Consider the following 25,357-nt stretch of genomic DNA (forward strand, 5'->3'; position numbering starts at 1 on the left):
TTTTCTTGGTAAATAGTAAGCACTTAATAAATGCTTGTTAACTGACTTTCTTTTTGCAAATATCCTCTACAATTAACAGGCACTAGGGAGGGTGGATAAAATCCCTATGAAAATTCAGGCATTGTGGCAGTCCTTATGAAGAAAGAAAGTAGGGCAAACTGCTCTTGCATCACAAAAGCTGAACATACTGAAGTACTTGTGGTACCTGAGGAACCCAGAAAACCACCAACTCTGGGCCACTCCCAGCTCTACAACTCATAAATTTCTACTTTCATTGAATTTCACCCAATCTAGCCAGAATTAATTCATGTAACAGTATAGTAAAGCAAAGGTCATTTACTTAAAAGAATATAAGGTAAATAACAAGGAATTAAATCAAGCAGCAAATACTCTTACCACTCGTTTCTTGAAATTATCACCTCCCATATCTCTAGGGACTGAAGGCTTCAAGTTCATTCCTCCTTTAATCTTACTGTCTTTCCAAGACATATAGAGAAATGCATACATGGTCCTTTGAGATACATAGCACCTCTCAAACCATGGTTGCCCATGGTTAGGCATGTGCTCTTTATAATATCATTTTATGGAAGCAGTGATCACAAGCAGAATGAACAGTGGACAACATTATGCTTGTGCCTAATTTCTTTATTGACATTAAGAACTTGAGAGTTGGAAGGAACTCTAGAAACCATCTATCTAGATTAACATCCTCATTTGACAGAGGAGGAATTGTCAATGTCAGTTTTGTGTAGGCATAGTATTCCTAAATCTGATATTGTCAATGGCAATCAGCAATAAGGATAGGTCCAGAGAAAGGAATGATTTACCAAGGTTACATAGTAAGCTACTGGCAGAAAGAAGATTGGAACTCAAGCCTTATCAATCTCAGTCCAGCGTTCTCTCTACTGTGATGGGCTGCTCTAAATAATGACTGATGCATAAAAAAAAAGAATCTAAGTTAGACTTGGGTTCACTGCATTAATTCCCACAATCATACATGGAAATTATGGCACGAGAAAGGTAAACCATCTGTGAAAGATCCTGGAGAGCTAATTCTGAACTGTAGTTAGAAATCTAGAAACCAGACAAGAATGGTGCTGTATCATTTAGTATTATATTCATGTTTTTGTGTTCTTTGTGAGATCTCGATTTCCTTTAGGAAACCTAGACCAAAATACCCAAAGAGAGAGGGCTTGGAAATAGTTCTGGCTAGTTCTGCATGGTCACAAATGGCATAGACTTTATTTATCTCCAGTGCTCAGTTTCTATCTCCAGCACAGATGGAGATAAGCAGAGAAGACCTCCTGTAAAACTTTGAAGTCAGAATCCAAGAAGAAACTTTGAATGTCCCTGAGCTCCTTTCCTTCTTTTTCCAAGGCACCCCTCCCCTACCTCTTGTGATACCTAGTTCCATAGCTCTGGTTTCAACCCTCTTCCTCTATTAAAACAGAAAGAAATTTATATCCTTTTATAAATTTAACTGAATTTCATTTATTCAGGCATGTTAACTTTAATTTCAAAAGATTTTTGATTCAGTTGGTGTGGGTATCCTGGCACATATCGATAGGAACTCCTCCAAGCCCTAATAGTCTTTTTGAATGGTTAGGGCCAACATAACCATCTGATGGCCAGTCCTCAGGTGGATTTGCAGTGAGAATACCTTGTTATGAATCTCAACTTAGCTATTAATTATTTTGGTGTCTTTTGGGAAGTCACTTCATCTCTCTGAGACTCAATTTCTTTATTAAAGAACACGAAACATCAACCTTGATGCAGAGAAAAGTGGGAAAGGTCTATTGGTGGATAAGATCCAGGACATTTTTTTTAACCCAGCATGATAATGACAATGATGATTAAACAATAAATGGTATAAGGGGAAAGTGTTGAGACTAAAGGCTGATTATAGACAGTAGAGAACTAAAAATAAGAAAACAAACCTCAAAATCTGAGTTGGCTATATAAAAGTATTACTAATTATAGTTATTTACATGAAATTTTCAACATTTATGCCCAATTACCATGTATCACAATAACAATTATGTCTATCATATGAACAGTTGAAAAATTCTTGACTTGTCTTGTTTGTTATTTCATCCCTCCAGCTAATAAAGCATTTCAGGAACCTTAAAAGAGAGTGGCTAGGGGCAGCTAGGTGGTACAGTGGATAGAGCACCAGCCCTGAAGTCAGGAGGACCCGAGTTCAAATTCGGCCTCAGACCAAACACTTGACACTTACTAGCTGTGTGACCCTGGGCAAATCACTTAATCTCAATTGCCTCACCAAAAATAGAGAGGGGGGAGGGAGGGGCAGGCTACATTGCCTTAAGATTTCAAGATAGATAAGGAATCAAAGTTTGATCTAGAACCAAGGATTTTGGGGAACTGATTTTGGAGTTCATAGAAATAACTGACAGAATCCTATGACTTAAAATTCTGAGGGAAGTTCAATCAAGAGGAATAAAAGGCTCTCAAGAACAATACTGTTACTTATACATAAATTATTCCAACGAGAAAGAAAAGAGGGAGGTATATAAAGAGATAACACACACACACACAGTCAACTCATTGATCAACTTAGGTTTTTTAAAGATAGGTACAGAAGTTGAAAGCAAAGGGTATGCTTAGGGACCATGAGAAACTCAAGGAAGGGAAAGGCATGGGGTCAATGGGCTGATAGAAAGAAAGCTGATTTACTCAATTCTTAGTTTCCTTACATTTTCTCTACCAAGGAGAATAATCTTCAGAACAGGAAAGCATAAAACAAAAATGGTTAATCAAGAGAAATATAAAGGCAGTAAGGAAGTATCTAGAGGCCCTTAATGCATTCACATTGACAAGCTCAAATGAACTATATATTATGGTACTGAAAGGGCCTTAAAAAAAAGAAAAAGAAAGAAAATATCAAGTCTTCCCATCTTGCCCAGGCTGGAAGTGCAGGGGTTGGGAACAGGCCCAATCCCATTACTGATTGTCATGGAAGCTTGACCAGCTGCTCTGCTTCTGACCTGAGATGGCTTGCCTCTCCTTAGGCACCTTGGGAAACTACACCCTCCCTTGCTCCCAAAGGTTCATTATATTGATGCCAAAGTTAATGTGGACACTCAATTTGCATAGTTCAGATGCCAATGTTCAAGAGATCTGGCAGTTTCAGCATTCCCAGTGACTGGGATTACAGGCATGTACCACCACACCGGGCTGAAAGAATTTTTGATTGTGACTAAGGAATGTCTATTACCTTTGAAAAACTATGATGGATGAAAGCAGTACCAGAGGTCTAGAGACAGGGAAATGCTACTCTGATGTTCAAAATGGGGGAATAAACTATGTTTTTTGAACTCATAAGCCAGTGAGTTTGACTTTAATTATTGGCAAATTATAGGACTCATTAGCAGTAAATGAAAAAATTGTGATTTCTTAGAAAGGGATGTAGTTATCAATAAGAAACAGCATAAATTCATTAACAATAAGGCATGCCAGATTTACTTCATTTTTTTCTTTTTCTCTTATTAGACCTAATAGATTCAAAGGAATGCTGTGATCATTGTCAAAGGTCTTGATGAAGGTCAGATAAACTATGTCCTTCACCATATCTTTTTGGACAAGATAGAGAGACATGGCTTGATGATAGTACAGTTAAATTAGTTGAGGACTGGCTGATTGATCCTAAGAATGGTGATAGGCTAGCTAGGTAGTACAGTGGATAGAGTGTCAGGAAGACCCAAGTTCAAATCTGTCCTCAGACACTTACTAGCAATGTGACTCTGGTCAAGTCACTTAATCCTGTTTACCTCCGTTTCCTCTGTAAAATGAGACAGAGAAGTAGAAATGACAAACCACTCTAGTATCTTTGCCAAGAAAGCCCCAAATGGGATCATGAAGAGCTGGACATGACTGAAACAACTGAAAGGCTGAACAACAAAGAATGGTGAATCAAAGGCTGCTATCAATCTGGAGAAATGTTTCTAATGGGCTTCATTCTTGGACTGTTTGGTTTAGAATTATAATGACTTGGGGAAGGTAGAGATGACCAACTTACCAAATTTGCAAGTGCTAGGAGAAATAGCCACAGAACTGGATAATAGAGTTGGAATATATATATATATATTTTTAAAAAAAACCATTAAAGGGCTAGAAAAGTGAAATGGCATTAACGAAGAACTGTGCTTGGTTTCAAAAAACAAACTGCACAAAAATAAGATGAAAAGACATGACTAGGAAGCAGTTCATGTAAAAAGACAAATAGTTCTAGAACGGGGTGGGAAACCTGTGCCCTCAAGGCCACACATGTGGCCCTCTAGGTCCTCAAGTGTGGCCCTTTGACTGAATCTTCACAGAACTAAGGCTGCAGGTTCTCCACCCCTGTTATAGAAGACTGCAAACACAAAAGGAGTTGACTATGTGATGCAGTAGCCAAAAAATATAATGCAATCTTAGATAGTATTGATAAAAGTCCAATGTCTCAAACCAGGGAGCTGATGGTTCCATTCTCCATTTCCCCCTTCAGATTATATCCAGAGCAGTAATTCTTCACTTTTTTTGTCAGAGACCCTTTTGGAAAGCCAATGAAGCCTACAAGCCCCTTCCCAGAATAATGTTTTTAAATGCATAAAATGAAATACAAAAGATTACAAAAGAAACCAACTGTTGGAAGAGTTACATATATTTAAAAAAACAAATTCACGGACCCCAAGTTAAGAACCCTTCTGTTCCATCCACAGAAAGGGCAACAGGACAGGGAGCCAACCCAAAATGTTAATATGTGATGGTTATATAAAGGAATCAAAGACTAGATTGGGGGTTTTGAAAGTTGAGGCTAGATGGCACCAAAATATGAAATGGGAAATAGATTTGTTCTACTTGACCCTGGAGTGGGGGAAGGAGACATGTGGAACTGGGGCCAGTGGATAGAAATTACTCAGAGGTATATTTCAGCTTAACACATAGAAAAATTTCCTTACAATTACAGTATTCCAGAAGGTCTGGCAACCATTGAAGATTATGGCAGAAATAAAAAATGAACACGAACACATTCAGAACAAGCATGCACCAAGCATGGAAGGAGTTAAACTAGATGCTACATAACTATGGTAACAGATGTAGCTAATTTAGGAGGCAAATGAGCATGTTGAAAATATCAGAAGTGTGTTGTTAAGAGTGAAGAAGGATAAATTCTAAATAAAGGGATGCCAAGATAATTAGTATGAATACGCAACCATCTAATACCAAAAAAGGATAAGAGTAACTTCTCCCACCCTTACCATTCTTGGTTCATATAATCATAGCATTATAGGATCAGGGGATTTAGAGTTGGAAAAGACCTAAGATACTTCAATACTCTCATTTTCAAGATGAGGTGACTGAGCCCTAGAAAGGGGAAGGTACTCACCCAAGATATATATATGTATGTATGTATGTATGTATGTGTGTGTGTAGGTGTGTGTGTGTGTGTGACAGAGAGAGAGAGAGAGAGAGAGAGAGAGAGAGAGAGAGAGAGAGAGAGAGGGAGAGAGAGGGAGAGAGAGGGAGAGAGAGGGAGAGAGAGGGAGAGAGAGGAGAGAGAGAGAGAGAGGGAGAGAGAGAGAGAGAGGGAGAGAGGGGAGAGAGAGGGAGAGAGAGGGAGAGAGAGAAGCAGATTAGGGAATCATAGAAGAGAATCACAAAGGTGAAAGGTATCTCAGGGATTACCTAATCCAACCTGCACCTGAGTAAGAATCCCCCTTGACCCCTTGCCAAAATATCCTTGACAAAAGATCATTTGGTCTCTGCTTGAACATCTCCACTGACAGTAAACTTACCTGCCACTATCTCAGAGAAGTCCATCTAACTCTCAGACAATTCCAGTTCTTAGGAAGTTTTATCCTTAGTTTGAGCTACTATCTGCCTTTCTGTAACTTCCACCTGTCAGCTCTCATTCTGCCTTCTGAGGCCAAATAGAATAACTCTTAAAAATAAGGGTTCATAACCTTAGTGTCCATTAACTTTTTAAAAATATTTCGGAAATTGTATTTTAATATAATTCATTTCATTTGAAATCTACATATTTTCTTTTATGCACTTAAAAATGTTATGAGATAAAGTCCATGTTATGACTTTCATTTGTAATCTGTGTATTTTATGCATTTAAAAAGATTCTGGGCTGGGATTCTTATAATCTAGCCGTTGCTCAGATTCCTAAAATCTAACCACTGCTTAACCATGTTCAGACTCCTTAAGAGTCTGCCCAATATGACAGATGTTCTAATAAATCTCGTCTTTGGCTGAAAAATAAAAAAAAAATTTAAAAAAACATTCTGAAAAGAGGTCTGTATTAAGACACACAAAAAAGTTTTAAAAGCCCTACTCTAAACCCCTTTCCACATGCTAGCCCTTCAAATATTTGAAGACAGAGACCCCCATGTCCAGCTCCCACTCAAAGCTCTATTTCTCCAGGCTAAACTCTCCTCAGTTCCTTGAACTGGTTCTCATATAATATGGATTTGATTCAACTCCTCTACACTGGATAATCCCCAGCTTGTTAATGTCCCTGCTAAAATGTGGCACCCCAAACTGAACACAATACTTTAGATATATTCTTATCAGGACAGAGTATAGCGGGAATATCATGTCCTTTCTGAACATTATGCTTTGATTAAAATCCAGTCCTATTATCTTTCTGAACTGCCACATTATAGGGTCAACTCACTATGGTGTACAACCTGAAGATCAGAAATAGTAATAATCAAGGAAATATCACATAAGTACCATGCCAAAAATAGAAAACTGATGGAGAAATTTTATTGCTGACATAGCATGAGTTGAAAAGAATGATCTTTACAATACTTTACATGGGGGTCTTAATAAGGTCAGAGATCTGGTTGCAACATACTCTTAGAGATCACGTAGTCCAACCTCGTGGGGTTTTTTTTTGTTTGTTTTGTTTTGTTTTTTTTATTTGGAGAAATCAAGGCCCAGAGAACGGGAAGTGACTTGTGTAGAGTCAAATATATAGAAAGCAGCAAACAAATGTACTAAAGTTTAGGGCAAATAGATCAAGTCATTTTTATTTAAGATTTGGTGGCAAATGAAATATGGTTTCTGTATGTGAGAAGATCCTTTGAACCATAGGGAGAATGGAGGGAATTACAGTGCATATTATCTGTGGAGAAAGGATTCAGGTTTTTTTTTTCCTATCTTATAGCCTATTATTAAAAATTAAACTTTTTTTAATTTTGAAAGGATCTTAATGAGGATTATGTACCCTTTTGCACTTATAATACTTTTAGAACAAGTGTTTCAAGAATAGATGAAGGAAGATATGAAAATCAAATAGGAATGCACACTCTTTTAGTCAGTTGCTGAATTGAATATTCGAGTCCTCACACTTCCCTGGGAATGCTCTGATATTTTGCAGGCAAGTGTGAACACAGTTAAGCTATTTTTAAAAGAACTACAAACACCAAAAGATGGAACATCTAAGGAACAGTTAAAAAGCATTTGATTCTTCATTTGTTTTAAAACAAAAAAATAAATTCAATATAGACTTTCAACCAACTGTGGAGTAACAGTAAAGTTATGAGTGTAATGGCATCTATAAATGAAACTGCTTTGAGAAAGATAACTAAAAGGGAGAAAGGAGAGGCAGCTGCTTGCTTCCGGGATGGCTTTAGCCCTGAAGAAGGATATAAATATAAAACCTTAACATGTCCAAAGTGGAGAGTGGCTGGACTACAGTACATATGAAAAGCATGAGGTTTTTTGGTGGCCTATCAGCTCAATATGAATAGCAGTGTGATATAGCATCCAAGAAAACTAATGCATTCTTAGATTGAATTAAAAAGCATAGTGTCTAGGACTAGGAAGGTGGGAGTCCCACTGCATTCTGCTATAATCAGATCATATCTTGTAGCTGTCAGAAGGTGGTGCAATGGATAAAGTGCTGGGTCTGGAGTCAGGAAGACCTGAGTTCAAATCCAGCCTTAGACAATGGCTAGCTGTTTGTCCCTGAGCAAATCATGTAACTTCTGTTTGCCTCACTTTTCTCAAATGTAAAATAGGGATGATGATAATAGCACCTACTTCACAGGGATGTTTGTAAGGATCCAGTCAGATGATATTTGTAAAAAATGTTTAGCACAGCTGCTGGTACATAGCAGGCATTGTATTCCCTTCCCTCCCCGATGGAGCTCTTCATGCAATGAATCTTATTTTTGGAATACTTGTGGGGGATATTGTAGCCAGGATTTTCATTCAGATATGGATTGAATTATATGGCCTCTGAAGTCCATTCCAATTCCAAAATTATATGATTCCATTTTTAAGGAACAGTGGTTGTAATAATTTACAAAAGCAATTTCATCTATTTTCTACTTCCCTTTCAAATCTCAAATCAGCTCATCTCTGTCCCCACTTACCAGAACCATTTAGGTCCTCATGACCGCTTGGACTATTGCAATAATTTCCTAACCAATATTCCTTCCTCTACCCTAGCTCATTCTCTCATTCTCATTCATATCTCTAGTTCATTCTTCACACCTCCACCAGGTTAATCTTTCTTATAACAGATCTGGTCACAGAGTGACGGCTAAAACCCTCTCATGGCTCCTCGTTGTCTGCCGAAAAAAATCTAACTTTCTCAGTGGCATGCAAGGCTCTGTAAATATAATGTCTCTATCTTTCCTACTTCACTTACTTCATATAATTCCCTTCACTGCACCAAACCCCATTCCCTGTATATGCTCCAGGCTTTCCCACTACCGTGTCTTTGCACCCATTGTTCTCTATGGCTAGAAGGCTGTCAACCACCCTTCTCCCTCATTCTCACCATGCCTCCTTCCTTTAAACCCTCCCTCAAGTGCCACCTCATCTAGGAAGGCTTCCCAGATGCTCTCTTCCAACCAGGTATAATCTCCTTTTCCCCACAGACTTCACATTTTAGTTTGTTTGCACTTTTCATGTATTTATGCTCCATTTGTGGATTTTGATTGTATGTATATATATATATATATATATATCACCCTAGATTATATATTCCTTGGGGTCAATTATTGTTGTGACTTAGAAAGTATCTTTAAAGTGATTTTTATATCTGCTTTGAAAGCTTCAGCATTGTATTCACTCAAAAGAAAAAAAAAGATGCAAACTGGGATCCCTGGGGATGTCTGTTGGACATCTTTAGAACTGAGAATTATGGTAATAAATTACACAATAATATTAAATAACATGGGGAAGTTTTCAAATATCTACTTCTGGGGTGGGGTGAGGGGAGGCAATCTCATGTTCAAATCAAGGTCAGTAACTGCAGCTAGATTGCTGGGAAGGTTAATCACATCTGTAGGTAGGAACTTTAAGCATACTACTACCACCAGAAACTGACCTTCTAAAGCAGGGAAGTTTAAAAACTTCCCATATAATCTTCAACAGGGAATGAAAACACCTTCTCTTACCTGGTATTGCATACAACAGAAAATGAGTTGGAAAATCCATATTCCCTGTAGGAATCCAAAAAGAACTAAGTTTCAAAAACTTAAAATGGAGCCAAATGACAATTTAGCCACAGACAACTGAAACAAATCCCTGGGATGACAGATTCAGAGACGCGAGACCACTGAAACCATACAGTGAAACTCATTCATTTTGCTAACACCGGTGACATTAAGTGATTCGCCCCAGGTCATGAAGGCAGTAGACCACAGAGCTAGAATTGGAACCCACATTCTCAGTCTCCAAATCACTGATCTTTCCATCGCAGAATTAGCCCACATTGTTCAACAATTTACCAGGGACTTTGTTAAAGGCATAGATGGCATATTCATGAAACTTGCAAATCACACACAAAAAAAGGGGGGACAGATAGTTAACTCATTTGATGAGTTAGGATCCAAAAATATCTCAACAAGCTATAATATTGGGCCAAATCTAAGAAGATGAAATTTAATATCAACAAATCATAAGTCTTTTATTGGATTTTTTAAAAATCCTGATTTCTGGCTCTATCTACGTTCATTGGGGAGCTTGGATGTGATCCTGGGTTCTCAAAGTTTGAGCCAGTGGAATCTGAGCTCTCAAATTTCCTGCAAAGGGCCCAGCAATGCACTGCCTATTTAGTGTCCAAGAAATATCCTTAATAAGCATAGAAAGGATTGTAACTAGAAGAGTTGGCAACCTGGCAATTATTTCTCTTGACGCTAGCCACTCATGAACATGAAGGGTTATGATCTCTACTGGTAGACACACAAGCCAAATAGATGAAATCATATATATATATTAAACTAATGAAGAAATAATAAACATATGTTTTATCTTAGAAGACTTGACATCTTTCCCCTTCATTCCACTCAAATAGTTAAAATCCTAGTTCAGACCCTCATCACCATTTGCTTAGGTTATTTACAACAGCCTCTTAATTGAACACCTGGCTTCCAGTCTTTCCCCTACTCCCAACCCATCATCCACAAAGCTGCTAAAATAACCTTCGTAAGGCACAAGTCTGACGATTGAGAATATTCAGTGGCTCCCTGTTGACTCTAGGATCATAACAGTAACGCTAATAGCTAGCATTTATATAATACTTTAAGTTTTGCAAGGCCCTTTACAAATATCTCATTTTAACATCACAACAACCCTGGGAGATAGGTGCTTTTATTATCTCCATTTTACAGATAAAAAAAATTGGGGAAGATTGTGATTAAATTACTTTGTCCAAGGTTTCACAGCTATTAAGTGTCTGGAGCTGGACTTGAACTCAGGTCTCCCTGACTCTAGGTATAGCACTCAACCCAATGTGCCACCTAACTACTCAGATAGAAATTTAAAGTCCCTTGGATTTGGGTCCAACCTATCTTTCCAGGTTTTTTTTCCACATTACTCTTTATCATACACTCTACATTTTAGTCAAATAGGTCTACTTGCTGTTCCTCAAACTTAAAATTCCATCTCTTGCTTCTGTACATTTGTAGACATGACCTCTTGTACCTTGAAGTCTCTCTCTCTCCTTTCCTCCACCTCTTGGAATCACTGGTCTCCTTTAAGGCTCGGCTCATGTTCTGCCTTCTATGAGAAGCCTTTCCTGATCTGCCTATATATTACTTTTCTCTTTTCCTCCAATAATCATAAATAAACTTATCTTTTAATAGAACGTAAGCTCCTTGACAGCAGGGTCTATTTTTTGTTTTGTTTTGTCTCTGTATCCCCAGCACCAAACACCATGCCTTGCATATAACACACACTTAATGACTACTTGTTGGATTGGTCAGTCTGTATAAATTGGTGAGCATGACATAAATGGATTAAAGACAATTGTGGGGAAACCTTAAGGACCAAAGCACAGACAGATACATTGACACCTGAGTTTTATTTAACAGAGCTCTGACTCCCAAATATATCCGCATCACAGCAAAAGCCGAAAAGTCCCAAAAGAAGGATGGTAGGTGAATGTGGCTACAGAAGTGGAACAGAGACCTCTGTTATAAGTATGAAGATGAGAATGTGTAGACTGAAAAATTATTGCACTAAGATGCATGAGAAAATATCCCCAGAAACTTGCTTAGGAGACATGACATCATAAAAAAAAATAACCAGCACCCTTTTTTCTTCTTCTGTTAAAAAAAAAAGTTTGCCAGTATCTAACCAAAAAAAATGAAATAAAATTACTAGCAGCCAGTTTTGAAAAATTTAAATAACTTTTAAGAGTCTAGGGAGATGGAGAAATTATATTAATTTATGACTAATAATGGTTCATTAGACAAACAATGAGTAAAACCCCCCAAAATGAACTAAACTTCAAATAAGAATGCTTCATAAAAGTCTCCACATTAATTGCTAATTTGTAAAACATAACAAAGGTGATCTCTAGGGGCTATCAGTGCATTTTCCAGATGAAAGAATAAGGCTCACGGGTATTAGGATACTAGGACCAAAGACAGAGTTAGAAAGCACCTCAGAGGTCGACACCCCTTCCTTTCACGAGTGAGGAAACTGAGGCTCAGAGAGATGAAGTGACTATCCAAAGTCACACAGGTGAAAAGCAGCAGATCTGGGATGTGATTCCTTAAGTGATTTGCCAAGCTATTAAGTGTCTCTGCATGATTTAAGTCCAGGCCTTCTGATTCCAATCATACAAATTAAACTGACCACCATAATTTGCATCTACTCAAAGGAATTGGTGGAATGAAGAGGAGGAAAGCTGTGTAAGACCTTTTATTTTTCCCCACAAGGTTAAGGGAAGATGAATGACTATCTGAACTTGGTGAGATGAGTTATTTTGCTAGGCTTTCAGCATGTTTATGGGCAGCATTTATGGGTTCTTGATATGCATACCAGCATGGAGTGGACAGAAAACAACCACTGTCTGAAATATGAGCGGAAATTTGCCATTTGTTTGGCAGAATATCTCGCTGACTCATCAGTTCTCTGTTCTTAGAATTTAGAGCTTGAAGCAATATTAGAGATCATGTAGTCTAACTCCTTCATTTTATAAATGAAAAAACTAAGACCCCAGAGGAGAGAAGAAGAGACTTGACCAGTATCACAAAAGTAATAAGCAGCAAAGTTGGGACTGAGATCCAGGTCCTCAGTTTCCTAATCCATGCTCTTACCCTGAGCACCAAGGTCACTTCTTTTTAAGCATCTGAGGTACTGGCCCTTCTCTCAGTTCTCATTGATGGACTGAAGCCTGTGGGTACGTAGCCCAGTACAAATGAAAAGAAATCATTACAACCAATCTCTCCCTTATTTCCCTTTGGCAATAAATCCTCCTTTCTAGCCAACATCCACACGGAGTCCTAATTTGTGCAACATAGCAAAGACAACCTCGAAGGAAAAAAGAGATGTTACAAAAGAATTACCCAGCTGGGTGTGGGAGCAAGGAAGTTCAGTCCCAAATGTTTTGCCTTAATGAAAAGGTGTGTATGTGTGTGCGTGTGTGCGTGTATGTGTATACGTATGTGTATGTTCAAGAGTTCACTGAGTTAGTATGAGAGCCTTACAAATTTATTTAGATTTAGAGCTGTTAGAGACCTTAGAGCTCCTCCAGTGTTTTACAGAATATTAAACTGATGCCTTGGAGAGTGGAAGTGACTCGTCCAATGTCACAGAGCAAAGAATAGAATGAGGGTTGGAACTCAGGAAATCTAACTCTAAATCCAGAACTCTTTCTATCAGGCCATGCTATACCCTTTGCTGCCTCTGCCTTCTAGTATGACTATATGGCACCTTGGTACAGATAGTGTGGGTTGGTTTAATAATATTATTTCCCTCTCATCACCCAACTGAGAACCTGGCATTGAAGAAGAGGTTTATTGGATTGGTAATTTCTTAGTTTTTTTTTTTTAAACTATGGGTAGTAGCATGGAAGAAATACTGGACTTAGAGTACTTGGTACACAAGGTCAGTGTTTCCAACAGTTAGTAGCTGTGTGACCATGGGGTGTTGTTTAATCTTTCCTAGATTCAGTTTTTCCATTTGTAAAATGGATGTATTAATACAGACACTATCTGCCTTATGGGGTTGTTGTGACAGTAATGCTTTACAAGCCTTAACACACTTCAAATGTGAGTGGCACAGCTATGAAGGAGATAATTGAGAGGATCAGACATTTCAAGGGAGGAGAGATTTGGGCAAAATGTTAAAATAGGAGACTTTGGACAGCCAGAGAACAATATAAGGGCATTAAACTCTGGAAGAAACTGGAGATGAAGGAAGGACTAGAAAGGGATATTCAATATACAACAAAAAAAGAAACTTCATAATTTTTTGTGGTACCCTGATAGCTTGCAAAAAAAAAATGAGGCATGTAAGTTGACTAAATAATTTCTGAGGTCCATTTCAGTTCCAAATACTATGAGGTTATGAACCAGTCTGTCAGGTGTTCTATTGGCCCCTTGATGCCATCCACAGGCCAGGAAGAGCTCTGGTCAAGTCCTGCCTCTGACACATACTCTCTGTGTGACCCTAGGCAAGTCACTTAACCTAGTGCTCTATGCCACTTTCTAAGACAGTAAGTGGCAGAGATGCTGATTTGCTCTAGAAGAGAAAGTTTCTTCATCTAGGAATTCCATGTATAGATACAACTACAGATCTCTATCCCTATGATAACAACAACAACATTTATAACTATCCTAACACCTAACAGAGAGGTTTTGTAGAATCACAGAATCTCAGACAGTGACTTATCCACCCTATGCTTGAACAACTATGTCCCCAGCAATTGGTAATCCAGCTTTTGTCTGAAGATCTACAATGAGTGAAAACCTTCCAAGGCATCTAATACCAGTTTTAAATAGCTATAATTATGAGGAAGTTTTTTTCCTTGGATAGAGACTAAATCTGCTTCTTTGCAACTTTCACCAACTGCTCCTAATTTTCTAGATCCAAGGAGAGGAGTATAATCCCACCTCCATATGACAGCACTTCAGACACTCTTCAGCTATCAAGTCCCTAAGTCTTCTCTTCTGCACATTAAACATATCCAGATTCCTTCAACTGATCATCATATGGCAAACAGTGGGAGCTTAATAGTTGTTGAAGAATAAATTATTGTATTTAAAAACAGATTTCCACACCTTTATCCTTCCTCTTTCAAAACTCTTTTTATCAGTTCAATAGAAACAGGAAAAAAAGGAAAGCATAAGCAGTACTTAGGAAATATCTGTGTTCTTGGATCAAGATAATCTTTTCTCTTTACTTAAATCCCTTACAAGTGAGAATTTTGTTAAAGCAAATAACACTGTGAGAGAACACCTTTTAATTAATTTTTTCGTTGCCTTTTTAAGAAATAGTACTTACTTCATCCAGAAAAATTTAGAAATGAATTCTATCAGACACTTAAAGAGCAACTATATTACAAAAGTTATTCTCAACAATAAAAAGAAGGTGCTTTATGAGAAAAACATGCTATAGATTCCCAAACCAGGGAGTGATAAAGCAGAGAAAAAAATCATACAATATTACTAATAATTTTTTCCTGACCTGAGATTTCATCTGTGTAGAGAACTCCCAGCAAGAAAACTCCCTCCACCAATGCAGATTACCAATTTCTCTGAAACTTAACATTTTAGAAAGTTACCTAAGCAATACTAAGAGATTAAGTGCCTTGTTCAATGTCCTACTGTATACGTCAGAAGTGGGACTTGAGCTTAGATCTTCAGAGCTCTGTGGCAGATTTTCCATACATTATGCTATGCTTCCTTTTATAACTAATGGATATTGACACAAAATATTTTAACACATTTCCAGCAAATAGATTATAATGATATATTAAAAAAGGGTTCATTAAGCTCATGTTGGAATTCTAACAGAGATGCATAGATGGTTCAACATTGAAAAAATAGCATAGTTGATCCTATAAACAACAAACTCATATGATTGTATCAATAGAAATACTGTCTCCCTCCATCCTCCTCTTCCCAGTGGAACGTAGAATCTTTGAGGAAAGGGACTATTTTGCTTTTATGTAAATACCTACTATCTGCTTAGCACTGAGCACAGTGCTGAACACATAGTAGACAGATGGAAACTTCCAATCTTTTTATTTTGCATGGATTCATTATGCAGATGAATTCTTAGTTAGAAGTTAATCTGCCCAGTTCTATGTAGGAACAGAAGATTTGGACTAGTTCTCTGAGGCTCCTTGCAGCCCCAATCACTTTATTTTTAAGGAGAGGTGAAACTGAGCCTTGAGATGAGAGGTAACTAATTTAGGTGTCTGGCATGTGAATTCACAAATAACTTGCAGTTTATACAAGATGTTAATATTTGAAATAATTTTGTGGTTACTTATTTTCAATATTAGTTTCCTTTACCAATCCTCAGTTTCTTGAGGGTGACTTTTAATTATGCTCATTCACATGTCCTACTGTGTACAACCTTGGGAAAGTCACTTAAACTCTGTGTTTTGCATTAGTAAAAAAAAAAATCAAAATTAAACTTAATTATAATGAGAAGACTGGACTAGTTAAAATAAAGTCTCTTCTAAACTTTATCTACAAATTTTTGAGACTTGTTATATACTGTCTAATTTCAGAAGGGCTTAATTTTAGTCATTAGAGGGCCAACATGGAGGGATTGAAAGAGCAATGAACTGGGCATCAGAAGATCTGGCTTCTGGTCTTATCCATCATTTCACCTTCCAAGGCCTCAGTTTTTATTCTGTAAAAGGAGTGAGCTGGACTAAATGGCCATGACCTCGAAGTCCCCCTCCAGTTCTAACAATGTACAATTTTACTATCTATGAATTGGATGGGTCTGCCATATAGAAATTAATTGGGGGGGGGAAGCTGAGTACCCAATTTTTAAAGAAATAGCCATTCAGAGGGAATAGATCATCTGTTCCCTGAAGTGGTATTCTGATTAGACAGTTCAACATAAGCCTATCAGGGTATAGGCCATCTTTTGTGTTTAAATTTTTATTAGTCTTCTAAGAAATGACTGCTGAGCTAGGAATTTAATGTGGAAGAACCTAAGTATAGATGATTTCTCCCAAGTAATACAGTCACTGAACCAATAACTAAAGTAAATTCTAACTTTACAAGACTAGAAGGCACATATAATAACTCTTATTTTGCTCACCCTTTCTATTTTTTAAAATTAATATAGGCATAGAGACAGACTATCATAGACTTTTGTTGTTTCTAACCTAGCTAGGCAAAATAACTGTTTGGGGTTTTTTTAGGGAGGGGGCTGGAAAGGAAATTGGGGTGGGGAGAAGATTTATGTGCAGAGGTCTTTTCTATAAAGAAATTGCAGTCATAGAACCAAAAAGGTCACATTTTCTGATGGCTTCGCATATGTGCTTGTACACAAACATTTGCTTTGCTCTAATTTATAAATAATCTAAATCGAATTTCTTTTTAGTCTGTATAAGGAAAAGATGGATATTTAGTGATGAGTACTGTGAAACTCTGACCCTTTCCTGATTAAGAATGAAAACAGGTGGAATTGTAGAAAGGCAACCTATTTAAGCACAGTCAGAAAAATATATTTAAACACTCAAGAGAAATTTTTAGATGACAAAGGGAAGACCTTACAAGTCTGGGGGTGACCTTTGATATTCATCTGAAGTACTTCTATTCAGGTCTTTTGAACAACTGATTCATGTCCCAAACAATATCAATTCTCAATTATAATAATCAAACAAAAGCAAAACCCATAACTGCACAAATTAAATACCTACTAGGCCTCCAAAAACAGACTTGAACTACAGTTTTATCTGCAAAAGACTCTAAAGCATTGACACAAAACATGAAGATAGCTGAACTTGACATCTCTAAAGTGGTGGTCTTTTCGCAAAGGCCTCTTGCCCAAGTAGCATCAAGATCCCCCCATTGGGGTTACTCAGAAAACATTAAAATGCCAATTTAGTGCATTGAAATTCAATTTATATTATCTACAAAGAAATTTTGAGACAGTGAAACCTTTACAATGCAGACCACAAGTGGAGTCAGAGAAAAGAGATGAAACAGATGGCTACTGATCATGTGTCAAAAATGAAGGATAGTTTCTCTTTTATTTTGTATGATGTTTTTTTCTTTCTCCTTGGAGGGGCGGGGTGTTGACTGGGCGGGTAGGGACTTGGACAAGGGAGGAAGAAAGAAAACAAGACAATAGGATAGACTGAAGACTACATGGCAAGCATTCTGAAGAAGGCCGACACCAGGTACATCCTTCATTGGCTTCAAAACAAGCCTATACTTGTCCTTGCCTCACAGACGCATCAAGGGGAACAAACTGGGGGTGGGGGTAGGAGAGGAGGGAGAGGAAGAAAAAAGGGGAGAAAGAGGAGCGAGTTCTCAAGAATAAACAAAAATATCATAACTTTCATGGGCACTGGCCCCTGAGCGATTGAGAGTCCTGAAAAATGAAAACATACTTAGAACACAATTACACGCCAGTTTTTCTTTGCAAAATATTTCCAGGTTTTAGATCAACCACCTCCTTACCCTGCCTCTTAGTCTGTGAAATAGCTGCAAAGTGTGTTTCTGTGTATGTTGCTACCAAGCGCACAGGGGTATCCCCCAAGAGTAAATTATGCAGAAACCATGAAGCCACAAGCCAGACTGAACACAAATTTTAAGTCTAAAAGGTGGGGGAGAGCAGAAGGGGAAAAAGAAAACACATTATTTTCTTTAAAAAAACCAAACTCACCTGTAATTGAGATAAAACTAGATGAAAATGAACATTCACCAACCCTTCTGTAAGAGTAAAATTATTTATTGCTGATTTATGCAGACTAGTCTAGGGGATTATACCCCAGAGATGTTCATTTCATAGGGCCACGAAATTAGACTATCGTCAATCTTTTGGCATTTCTGCAATATTGATAGTGAGAAAGACATCACAAATGAATATTTTAAAATGTCAGATGTCCACACATGAAAGCATATCATCTACCTAATACACGACAGATTTTTAAAATAACATTCAAGACAGATAAATACGTAGACTGGCCATTTCCACGCCCACGACTGCCTTACCTCCTTAAAGCATCTTGTCCATAACTGATCTTCCGCTGTGGCCAATCTGTAGATGTGAAGTCCACCCAGCTAATCTGCAGAGGGTCCTTTTCCATCCATCCTCAGCCCCACACTTGTCAGAGCACTGGGGATGTCTTCCCTGCCCACACCTGGCTGGCACTGCCCTCACCAGCCCACAGCTCCTTCACTTTAATGTAATTAAAGGCAACAGAGGCTGCTGCTGGATGACAAAGGTTTCCTTTCCAGTCCCCTCCCTTACAGCCCTGCGATCAAAATTAAATCCATCTCCCGCATGAGGCTTCAGAGGAATGAGAGTGCTTTACTGTTGCCTATACTGACAAAGGGAAGGACCCCGGGTGCAGACAGAGCGCCCTCTAGTGGGTTATGGGCCCCAATGCAGCTTCAAAAGAAACCTTGCTGCAATCCCCACCTACTCTCTACTGCTGCAGTCTGGAAGATGATGCAACAGACCAGATTTGATGTCATATAGACTGTCACGGCTGGAAGAGGCCTGAGAGATGCTCTAATATGAGCCCCTTGTTTGACAAGAAAAGAAACTGAGGCCCAAGGGACGTGATTTGAAGTCCTGAAACAAGTTAGTGGCAAAACACTATTTCAGAACTTTTCGGATTTTATCCAAATCTAGGTGTCACTGTTTAAAAAAAAAACTAAAAATTACAACTAGTAACCAATATTGCCGTTTTATTCTGGAAGGGGGTGGGGTAAGAATTTTAAATTTGAGCTTTGTTAGCAGAGGCAATGTGATATGGTGAAATGTAAGGGAATTCTATTTGTGAGCTGTTCTATTAAGCAAGTCATTTTCCTCTTTAAGCCTCAATTTTCTCATCCACAAAATAGAGACTGATGTGAGGAAACTGCTTTGTAAATATTAATATACTATACAAAATCTTCACCTTATGTACTTGATCCTATCTCCTTCCATCTCCCTAGGGAGTAGGCTCCTTAAGAATTATTCTCATTTTTCCTTTATCATAACCTCTCTTCTTTTCTCTCTTTCTTTCCTGTCTATTCAGTATTTTATATATGAAAACATATTCCACTACATCCTTATAAAAAGTTTCACTAAATCATTTAATCTTGGCATCCCCTTATACCATATCTTACCATCCTAGCAACTTGAATTTGCCATCTTTTTCATTAGAAAGTTGTCTATGTAGTTTCTCCTTCCTAACTTCTCATTCACCAACTCCTTGGAATGTGATTTTTGGCACCAATCATCTGTAACAATTCTCTCTAAGATTGACAGTTATCTTTTAATTGATGAATCTAATGAATTCTTATCAGTCCTTATTTTCATAGAATCACAGAATTCTAGAATTGGAAGGGACCTCAAAAACTATATAGTCCAACCTACATCTGAAAAAGAACCCCTGCAGTGCACCTGACAAGTGGTTATCAAAACTCTCCTTGAAGACCTTCACTGAAGGGAAAATCCACTAATCCTCTTGAGGCAGTCCATGAGACTTTTGGGTAGTACTAATGCTTAGAGTTTTCCTGATATCAGACCTAAATTTGTCTCTTCAATTTCCTTTGATTGCTATTGGCTCTTCCTTTATTCTTATTTCTATAAGAATTTAATTAATTCTAATTAATTATTCTAATAATTATAGAATTAATAATTCTAATAAGAATTGGTATTTCTATAAGATTCTTTATTCCATACTCTTATTATTCCCTCTCCAAACCCCACCCACATACAAAGGAAGTTTAATCCTTGTTTAACTTTTCTGCAGCTTTTGATACCATTGCCCATTTCCCCCCTCTTCTTCCTCAGCTTCTACAACATTATTCTCTCCTAGTGCTCTTACCTACATGATACTCTGCTCATTCACCTTTGCTGGCTCCATATCTATCACCCGCCTCTGAAACATAACCTTTCTCTGGGGCAGCTAGGTGACGTTGTGGATAGAGCACAAGCCCTGAAGTCAGGAGGACCTGAGTTCAAATCTGACCTCAGACCAAACACTTGACACTTACTAGCTGTGTGACCCTGGGCAAGTCACTTAACCCCAATTGCCTAAAAACAAACCAAAAACCAAAAACGAATCATAACCTTTCTCTTTTCTTTCTGTACTCTCTCCATAAATGATTTTGTTAGATCCTATGAGTTCAAATATCACTTCCATCAAAATGATGATCAAATCTGTATCTCTAACTCTAATCTCTCTCTTGATTTCCAACTCTCTGCTAGACATTTTCACCAGCCCTTCAAATTCAACTGAGCAGAACTCTTTATTCTCTCGCCTATATCTACTTAAACCTACTTTGCCTCCAAACATCCCAGTTTCTGTTTCAGTTACCAGTCTTCCACTGATCTGGATTTTGCCCTATGATCTATATCTATTCAGTTGCTATGTCCTATCTATTCTACTTCCACAACATCTCTCGTATCCTTCTGTTTCTCTCTACTTATGTGGCTGCTACCCTAGTTCACAGGCTCTCATCACCACTCAGCAAGACTATTGAAATAGCAGCCCTCTGTTTACATCTGGTCCTCTCTCCATTCCGCCCCCAAACAGCTGATAAAGTAATATTCCTAAATTGCAAGGGTACTTCTCTCACACCCCTGCTAAAAACCTTGACTGGTTCCCTGTTGCATCTGGAATAAAATATAAATTCATCTGCCAAACATTTTAAGCCTTCAACAACGTTCTTCCAATTTACTTTTCTAGCTTTATTCACATTAGTTTCCCTCGTTGTACCAAGATTGTATCTTGTAGCCAAATGGACCATTAGCTGTTTCTCTAACTTGACATTCCACCAGAGATGATTCATTTACACAGGCTATCTATCCCCTTTGCCTGGAATCCATTACTTCATTATCTCAACCTATTAGAATCTTCCTCTTCTTTCAAGGTTTAGCTCATCTGCCACCTAATTTTTGCCTTTGTGTTTTCAACACCCAGTGGAGTACCTTGCAAATTATAATAACAATAATTAACATTTACATAGTTTAAGATTGACAGATATATATATATATATATAGATATATATAGATATATATAGATATATATAGATATATATATGCTTATATACATGCGCTTTTTCTTATTTGAAGCTCACAACAACCCTATGAGGTAGGTATTATTATTATTATTATTATAACCATTTGAAAGGTGAGGAAGCTGAAGATGAGAGAGGTTAAGTGCCTTGCCCAGGGTTATGTAGCTAATAACCATTTGAGGCTTTATTCAAACTCAACTCTTTCTACTCCAAGTTCAGCACTTGATCGTTTCCATGGCTATCCCAGTAGAAGGGGGGAGGTGGGGATAGGAAGGGGAGGATACTCAGTGGAGCTGTGGGAACAGGAAGGCAATTGCTGCCAATCAGCTTCTCTCTCACTTTAAGAATGCCTGCTGGCAGGAGATAAAAGCTGGGAGGCCCAGAATCTGTAGGTGGATGCTTCTAAATTGGCCTTATACTGTGGCTGAAGAGATGAGCTGCTGACAGAAGAAGAATAAGAGAAACAATAGAGACCTCTTTGTGGAAGAGCAGTGCAACTGGGGATTAAGGGTCTTGTGTTGCTGGGATGGTTTTTCCTGGGTCTGATGGGAAGGCTTGAGTACTGAGCAGGGTTTCGAGCTGCCTGAAGCTGTAGATACAGAAAATTCCAAAGGGCAACTATGGCTCTGAGTCACAAGGTCAGGCATCACTATATCCTTGGCCATGCCTGCCACACCCTTCAGTAAAATTATTTAGGGCATGCTTCCTGGAATGAGGACATTAAGGCTTGAAGAGTTTACCTTGTCCTCTAAAGAGATCATAGGATCAAAGATATAGAATTGAAATGGAGCTTATTAAAAGCCATCTAGTCCAATCTCATGTTATAGATAAAGAAACAAGTCCAGAGAAGTTATCCCCTTAAGGTTACACAGGTAGTAAGTGGCAGAGCTTTATGCAGAGGTAGGTCCTTGGACTCTAAATCCAACATTCTTTCCATTGAACCTCCATTTCTTTTCCCAAATGCAGTACAGTTCCACAATTTATAAGTTAAACAAGACCCCTAATCCTACCCTTACTCCTTTTAACTAAACTGTTTAAGGACTCAGTCTGGGGCATCTAGGTGGCACAGTGCATAGAGGACTGGGCTTGGAATCAGAAAGACTCATCTTCATGAATTTGAAACCAAACTCAGACACTTACTAGTTATGCGATCCTGGGCATGTCACTTAACCCTATTTGCCTCAGCTCCTCATCCATAAAATAATCTGGAGAAAAAAATGGCAAACCACCCCAGTATCTTTGCCAAGAACACCCCAAATGGGGTCATGAAGAGTCAGATACAACTAAAACGACTAAGCAACAAAATTAAAGATCCTGCCATCTAAAAGAAAAAGTAATAAAATGAAAAGCTCTTAGAACCCAGATAAAGTGGAAGCTCATTTATGTTTTAGGGAACAAAATCTGTGGTTTCTGTTTAACTTGTAGAGATGATTACAAGTCAAGAACTACATTTCTTTTATAATGACTATAACATCTGGCTGAGGACTGACTGCATAGTAAACCTTGACTAACCATTTGTTGAATTATGTTTGAGGAAACAAGACCTGACCCATAATCTATCCACATAATAATAAGCCTACCACTGTAATCATAAACTGTCAAAGCTGGGAACCTAAAAATAATCTACGTCCACTCCCTCCTTTTGTAGATAACAAAACTGTGACAAAGAGAGAAGTAATTTTCCAAGAATCACACAGCTAGTTCAGTGGCTGGGACTAGAATCCAGATTGTCTTCAGCTTAATGCTCTACACCAATGCTTATGATTAAATGGGAACTCCAGAGAACTTACTAACCTTCCTCTATTAGACAGTTTAGTTCTCTGATATTCATGGATTCTTAACAGTGACAGGGACCTTCACACCATCTAGTCCAATCTGCAGTCAACTCAATCATCATCTTATCATGACATAAAATATTAGCTTATCATATGTAACCTGAGTCCTATTAGTATGGGACTCTCTCCTCATTGGTGGAGATCAGTGACCCACACCTGACTAAAAGGAGCAGGGTACAATTGGAAAGAGTGGGGGAGACCGAAGTCTCTAGTCTCTTTCAAGTTTCTTCAGTCTCTAAGCCTCTTTAATTACCTTCAGACTGTTTTGGGGTGCTTCTGGCTCCAGTTTGGAGAGAAAAGATAGATGATGCCAACCCCACTTTAGGTTGCTAAAGAAGGAGGAAGACTCTGGAATGAAGCTTACATGAGAAGAGCTGGCAGTCTCCATCATTTCACTATGCTCAGCTTGCTACACTAGAGATTTAAGGAAATTTTCCCCCGGATGAGATCTAGGGCCCTCTCTCTCTCTCTGATTGGGTTGAGCTACCTCACTCTCAATGGGAGAGCTCCTTCACTCTGTGTTTTCTGGTGTATATTCTCCCATGTATACTTTCTCAGATTTCTGTTTTGCTATTGATTTGGATAAGTGAGTTTCTTTACTATGTGTTATGCATGTTCATTGCAGAACTAGCATCTGGTGGGAATGGAGTCAGACCTTGGATATAAAGCTTGGGGCTCCTTTTCTCCATTAATGATCAGAAGTTAAGCTTAAACCCAATAAACTTATATTCCCTAGAACAAGGATGGGGAACCTGTGGCCTAGAGGCCACATGTGGTCTTCCAGGTCTTTGGGTGTGGCCTTTTGACTGAGTCCAAGTTCTACAGAACAATACTCTTAGTAACAGGATTTGTTCTGGGAAGTTTGGATTCAGTCAGAGGGCCTCACTTGAGGACCTAAAGGGCCACATGTTCCCCACTCCTGCCCTAAAATAATAATATTTAAGGAAGCAGTTAGATATAATTCTAGCCCTGTAGAATATGCTCCCCTCTTTCTGAGACCAGAATAACCAAGTTTCTAGATTCAACTTCCTTCTTCCCTACCTGGCAGCAATTAAAGTCTCCCTTAGAGAAGGATGGGAGAAGAGGCTAGAGAGGTCTATCCTGCCTCCTTTTGAACCACACAATGACACCTCTGTGGTACATGTGGGGGACAGCCTTCACTACCCATAGATTTAGAGTTGGACTTAAGCATGGAGATCATCTATTCCAATCCTATCATGTTACAGATAAGGATACTGATGCTTAAAGGTCACACAAGTAATAAATGGCAGAGCCAGAATTCTAAGCCCAATCTTCTCTAAATTCATTGCTCTTTCCAGTATACCACACTGCCTTGCATGATGGCAGATTGATTCTCTGTTTTATTATTTTAAAAATTTTCCGAGTCACCGTTACCTAAATAATCTATTTATTGAATGTCACCTCAATTAAATTACTAAAAAATTATTTTACTGAGTTAGAAAAAAAATAACAAAGTTCATTTGGAAGAACAAAAGGTCAGGAAGTTCAAAAGAAAGCAGGGAAGAAAAGATGTAAAGGAAGCAGATTCAGCAGTATCAGACTTTAAACTATATTAAAAGGCAAGAGCATCGTTGAAATATAAAAAGACTAATTTCAATTATTTTAAATTAAATTTTTTTTGCATAAATAAAACCCATGTAGCCAAAAATAGAAGAAATGCAGAAAATTGGGAGGGGGACCCTCTCTCATAGACAATCTCTTAGACAGGATGTAATTGGGTTGGAATGTAGCTGTGGTATAGAAAATGATGAGCTGATTGATTTAGAAAAACATTACAAGACTTGGACTTTGAAGAAAGATGTTATCCATCTTTAGAGATACAGATGATAGGATTAATAAGCATGCTACAGTCTTACGTACATGTGTATGAGTGTAATGTGTCTATATGTGTATATTTGTAGATATCTGTGTATATGTATGTATGTGTGTGTGTGTGTGTGTGTGTGTATTCACGCTTAATTGTAGCCTTCTTTGAGTTGGAGGGAGGGGAAAAATAAAGTAAAAAGTGCACAGCAGAGAACAAAGAAAACC

At 38.1% G+C, this 25,357-nt stretch overlaps 1 protein-coding gene across 1 annotated transcript in view; it reads right to left on the minus strand.

Annotated features, from left to right (window-relative positions):
- ADD2 (adducin 2) overlaps positions 1–18,751 on the minus strand; it is a 166,639-nt gene extending 147,888 nt beyond the window's left edge. Inside the window, exon 1 of the mRNA XM_020985313.2 lies at positions 18,447–18,751. The gene's annotated coding sequence lies outside the window, so the exon portion shown is untranslated. The remainder of the gene's footprint in view (positions 1–18,446) is intronic.
- Positions 18,752–25,357: the final 6,606 nt, after the last annotated feature.

Source organism: Phascolarctos cinereus, unplaced genomic scaffold (genome assembly GCF_003287225.1).
Source record: "Phascolarctos cinereus isolate Bilbo 61053 unplaced genomic scaffold, phaCin_HiC Scaffold_2;HRSCAF=192, whole genome shotgun sequence".
In the NCBI taxonomy this organism is placed as follows: Eukaryota; Metazoa; Chordata; class Mammalia; order Diprotodontia; family Phascolarctidae; genus Phascolarctos; species Phascolarctos cinereus.